This window comes from Triticum dicoccoides, chromosome 7A, assembly GCF_002162155.2.
Source record: "Triticum dicoccoides isolate Atlit2015 ecotype Zavitan chromosome 7A, WEW_v2.0, whole genome shotgun sequence".
NCBI lineage: Eukaryota > Viridiplantae > Streptophyta > Magnoliopsida > Poales > Poaceae > Triticum > Triticum dicoccoides.
In genome coordinates, this window is record NC_041392.1 from 32,805,759 (window position 1) to 32,812,010 (window position 6,252).

General features: G+C 43.2%; 1 pseudogene; it reads right to left on the bottom strand.

Annotated features, from left to right (window-relative positions):
- The window catches only part of LOC119332969, a 9,829-nt pseudogene that overhangs the window by 988 nt on the left and 2,589 nt on the right, over positions 1-6,252 (bottom strand).

Consider the following 6,252-nt stretch of genomic DNA (forward strand, 5'->3'; position numbering starts at 1 on the left):
TCATGGTTTGTGCCCTCCACGGGAAGAGATATAGGATCTGTCTGGTTTGGCACTCCGAGCAATCCAAAAAACAAATTGACGTTGACTTCAATGTTGGCCTCTATTTGGACCTTATTTAATCTATTGGTTCACCCTAGCCATAACAACTTTTCCTGTTGGTTTCAATATACGCAAAGCATCCGTATATCCATAGTCATTACAATCAGATGATTTTAAAATATTTAATTGATATTTGGAAAAATATATTAGGTAATTATACTCGCTATATACTCAAAAAATGAACTGTTTTGACTCATTATCATCATCAAGTAAAAGATCCACAAAAGGTATTTACACAAAAAATAAACTACCTAAACAAAATTTGATAAGGCTATCTCTAAACAAAATATAAGCAGGATTAGCACTGCATCAACATTAGTAACCGTTTTTTCTAAAAAAAATAGTGTACCGTAGATAGGGACTGACAATCAATTAGTAAGTTACATTAACTATTCTACGTATGGTCGGATCAATTGACAAAAGAATTCTCCTTATTAATGTTTCAATATACGCAAGGCTGAAATAAAATGGAAGCTAAAGCAACAATTTTAATCCGGAGCATAGCTAAAATAGCTGCAGTTTTGTTATCCAAAAGGGAAATTTCTGTATTGAATGAAAACAAAAAACATGATTAGTGTTGGCTAATACATAAAGAGTAGATCATTTAATAATGCGAGCAAATTCCTAGCAGGTGTAGCAGAACACGCTAGATTTAGCATTAGGTAGAATAGCTTCGATAGGGATTTTGTTTCTCCGTCAAGCACAAAGGTCTATAAATATGGAAATGCAGCATGAGAAAGGTAAACCAATGAAGCTAGTACGTGTGCCATTTTTATTTGGCAGCTTTGTCCGCAATACACATAAATAAAAAATTAAGAAAGTACACCTCTTGTACAGATTGCTTTATTTATGTGGCTGAAGTCAGAACTAAACCACTGAAATGGCATCCTTTATAACCTGAAGAGTACACATAATGGATCAAAATATGACCTCGGTATTGTTACAAATTATCATCTAAATCTCTGCTAACTGAACAGAGCATAACAGTAAATCTAATGGAGATATTTAGAAAAGATAAATATGTTTTCATGTATCCAAATTACAAATACTCAGTACATATCTATTGTACTTCATGGGAAACAAACTAACCAAAAAGATAGAACATGCGGTAGAATTTGTAGAAGAGAAAAGTATATTTTTCGCCCCTCAACTTTAGGTGAAGTCTAAATTTGGTCCCTCAACTTTGAAACCGGACAACTTGCACCCCCAACTAACGAAACCGGACAAGCTTCGTCCCTGCTCTCGATTTTGACCGGTTTTAGTGCTGACTGACCCCGGTTTTGACCGGTGCTGACTCAAATTCGTCTAATTTTTTCATATCCATGAACTTTTTGAAATTTGTGTACTGTTTTCAAATCAGTGTATTTTTTCAAGTTCGTGTGATTTTATCAAATCCAAGTATTTTTTTTTCAAATCTATGAAGTGTTTTTGAATTTCGCGTACTTGTTTCAAATCCGCATACTTTGTAAAGTTGGTGTATTTTTTTAATCCATGTTCCTTTTCCAATCCATGAACTTTGTTTGAAATTCAGATACTTGTTTCAAGTTGACATAATTTTTCAACTCCACACATTTTTTTTCTATTTTGCGTGAAAGAAATTCAAATTCGCGTACGTTTTCAAGTTCGCATAAAATTTTCAAATCCAAAAAATGTACGCGAATATGAATAAGTACGTCAATTTTAGAAAATTACACGAATTTGAAAAAACCACATGAACTTTAAAAAAGTACGCGGATTTAAAAAATATGTGTACTTGGAAAAAGTACGCGGATTTGGAAAAAGTACACAATTTTTTTAAAAGTTCACGTATTTGAAAAAGTACCCAAATTTGAAAACATTAAGCGGAATTAGAAAATGTACGCGGATTTGAGTCGGCACGGTCAAAACCAGGGTGTGACAACACCAAAACCGGTCAAAAACCGTGACTAGGGATGAATCTTGTCCGGTTTCGGTAGTTAAAGATGCAAGTTGTCCGGTTTTGAAGTTAAGGGACCAAATCTAGACTTTACAAAGAATTGAGGGATGAAAAGTATACTTTTCTCTTTATAGAATACACACAGTGAACAGTGACCTGGTGGCTGTCATAAGCATTGGTTGTGGAGGCTCTTTTTCACACAGGAATCAATTAATCCACTTACCTGCTTGCACAGCCGGCTTGTGTACATGTCATTGTGCATGTTGCTGTTGACTAAAGCATCCGCCGTCAATGAATTCTAGGATTGAGTCTTGCTACATACCTGCGGAAAGTTGTACCTATGCAGTTCTGCAGCCGGCAAGTAATCAACAGAGTAATCGGCAAGGACAATAATATATGCTTCACGTCAGCTACAAAAAGATATAATTCATGTACAGATCTGGCATTGGCACATTGAACGTACAAAACATGTGTTATGCATTATACAAACTTTACTTTTGATCACACTGGATTGAGAATTACCTGTAAGTGTAACGATTAAGCACAACGTTGAACAAAGCAAGATTGGCCGGCTGATAAACTGCTAGCTATATCTTTACTTAGGGCATCTGCGAGAAATTGCTTGACCTGGCACTACTACAGGAGCCCATCCAATTTGTCTCAACATTCATGATCCTGATGCCATAGTTGCTCCTATTGCTGCAGCCTTTTGCATTGGATTTTTCTCCTGTCCATTAATTTGGCTGCAAGACCAATCAATTGAGGGGGAAAATGAAAGACTCTTGCTCTGTGAGGGAGTTAAAGTTTCTACGTAATATGGATATATGACTCAATGACCTACACAATCAACCTCCATGGTATGTCCCTCCTTTTGTTAAGAAAAAATAGAAATTAGATGAACATATAAAGGTTGTAAAGTGGAGTAATTAGTTGAGTATCACGTTCATACATTCTTGGCCTTCTTGCATTGACTCCTTTGAACCTCACCTTGACACGAAAATACAACATGATGAAGGTCTCTGGTGTTGACTGACCCCATGTGTATTTTCAGTTCAGTACAACAGGTCCATTTTGTACATAGACATGGTCTTTTCATTTTGAATGTGACAGATGGCTGGGCACACATTTAAAATTTCCTTCCAAACTTTTTGATGCTCAGAAATTGTTGTTTCTTCTTGTGGTCTCAGTTAGCCTCCGAAAAGGATTAAAGTTGGGTTACCTACGCTTTCCATGTCTGATGCGTCTGTGTGCTTGACGGCCTGCTGTACGATCGATGGTATCGCAATGCTTGTTAAAGTCTAACCTCAATCTGATCAGATGATGCCACAATGGCGTAAGGCGGCCAGCACGACTCCATGCTAGGTGATTATGACTTGGCGGCTAGGGCTTATATCTTTTCGTCATGACAGACAGACAGAGACAGTTTGGTGTGCTTGTGTATTGTGCTCTCGCTGACCATATGGAACCTAGGTTTTCAGTGTAGGCACGGATAAGAGATGAGATAGACGGCAAAACGAATAAAACCCATGCTTTAAAAAAGTTGACCATGCTACTCGTGGATGCATCATTCAAAAGTAATAAGGTAAAAAGCAAAACAATAAAGCAGATGCATCAGAATAATAATCATCCTCCGAGCTTTGACATTAGCACGTGTATAGTTGTTTAAATCAAACCTACATGCATGGCGTCAGCATTCACATACAGAGGACCGAGCCGGTGGTGTCCAACGACATACAAAAGGAGCTCCTGTAGCTGACCGGCACTCACCTTCACGCCTTCACCATGATTGGGTATTCTGATCAAACACGTGCATTCGTAACTGGCAGAACGATGGTAGAGCTTTTCTATTTCACTATACACGTACGTAACCAGAAAACTTCTTAAGGCAAGACATGATTTAGTTACTATGTTTCCAGTCGTGCATATCTTAATCAACACTGAAATATAGGTTGATGATTTTCTGGTTTGCAGTTCACATACTTTGACAAAAAGATGATTGTTTTATCGGCATACCTGATCGCTGCCCTAGCTGTAGTGGCCAGTCAGTGTTGCCGGCAAATCATGTCGTGTGGCACTTCTACACTTCCTCCATGGACGTTGGCGCTAGCACAAAAGCTGTGCTGCGTGCCGGTGTTCCCTGGATTTGCCTCTGGTCATCGTGACCGCGAGATCCAGCAGGTCGCAGGAGTTGGAAGTTGAAAGCGACGAAAGGTAGAACGGCGATGCAATCATATACGTGGCTGTATTGTTTTAGAATTTTTTTAGGGTTTGTATCGTTGTTAGATGGACAAAGGGCGTGGGAGTTAAACTGGGCCGGTCCAGATGAACATAGGGCACAGGTGGAAGTTAAATTGGGCCTTTACGTGGTAGTATTGGACAACATGTTCTCGACGTGAGAGAAATATGGGCCCGTAAAATCTAATTAACGTGGTAATTTCTAGGGAGTCTGTAATTAGTATAGGTAGATGTATGTGGAAGTTTAATTTTTGCAGCAATTCTACAATAAAAATCGCTCATAGTTAAACCTTGAAACAAAATCATACTTTGAATTGAAAATTCAAATCATATTTTTAAATTGGAAAGGTGTGAAGTTGGTGGAGTTCCTGCCTTGGTGTTTAGCTCTACTCTGTGCATGCATTACTACCATCTGCCTCGCTAGCACTCTCCCGCCTTATGCCTACATGGCGCAATGCGTCATCGGCTTCTGTCACACTAAACGCTAGGGTTTGCCGTTGCAGTGTGGCCGGTTGGAGACTCCGAGTCATCAAGTCCATCCTCTAGGGTACAAAAAACCTACTTTAAGCATACGAGGGAACATTTCTTGGATAAAGCGTACACCTAGAACGTAGGAAGTAACGAGTGAGTTAGTTATCGGATCCATAGTTTTTGGGCTTAGGCTTTAGATGTGCATTGTGGCCTGATTATTTTTTTCTTACAGGTATACTGAAATACCGGGCCGATGTACAGGGTGGTCCATGGACCACCTTGTCCACCCTCCAGCTACGCCACTGGTTAAGGTTGGCCGCTCCTCTCGGAGTCGCCGTGCTGGTGCACTTGAGGAAGTGGGGCTCGAAACGCCGGATTTGCGCCGTCGTGTAGACAAAGCTCCAGAGGAAGTCGATGTAGTCCTGAGCGCCGGCGTCATACACCAGGCTCGGGTCCATGGCGAGCGTCGGGTGGACCATCCCTGAACCGGACATCAGGGGCGTCGCCTCCATGTCGTTGCCGCTGTCCACGATGGGCAGATTCTTGTTGTCCAGCATCGTCGCAGTGGTCATCAACGCCGAGCGGACCATCGCCGGTGTCCAATCACCGTGCTGCTTATTGATAAGCGCCGCCACGCCGGCGACGTGCGGGTACGCCATCGACGTGCCCGATATGATGTTGAAGGGGAACTGTTGATCCGTTCCCTCAACCGGCTTCTGGTTCCATGCTGCGAGAATGTTGACGCCAGGCGCGATGAGGTCCGGCTTGATGATCTCTGGGGTGAATCGGCTGGGGCCGCGGGAGGAGAACCCGGCCACCAACGGTGCACGGCTCGCACGGACCCGGTCATCGTGTCGCATGTGAAGCCGAAGGCCGCGATGAGGTAGGGTGTGGCCGACACGTACTGCTCCAAGGTCTTCCCGGCCGTGTAGCTAAGCTTGAGCCCGGGCATGTCGAACGGCTCCGCCATCACTTCTTCTCCCCATCGCTCGATTGGCTCCATGGTGACCATGTCGGCGCCCCCGGCTCGCTAGACATACCTGCCGGTATATGCTCCCGCTCGGGCCATGACGGAGCACACCACCACCTTGCCCATGACCCGGTCGAGCGTCATATCTTCGGTGTCGCAGGTGCTTCCGATAAGCCCGATCGCCGTCGTGCCTTGCGATTTGATGTTGTAAAGCGACTGCCCGGTGAGCTGAACCCCGTTGCCTAGCTTGAGCGTCGATGGCAAGACGCGGTCCAGGGTGGCCGTGCCCACTCTGGTCATCCACGGCGCGGCATTGCACACCGTGGACGTGTTCGGCCTACTATTGCCCGCCGCCAGGACCACGAACACACCCGCCCGAACCACGCCGAACGCGGCGACCGCCAACGCGTTGTCGTCGAAGGGCGTCGGCAGTGGCGTAGCCAGGATTTTCGGCCAGGGTGGTCCAATTGATATATACAATATTTATATTAAAAATATGACATACCAATATATTTAGGAAGAGATATATGTGTGTTAAGATGAGGGGGCCAACGCCCCCCCC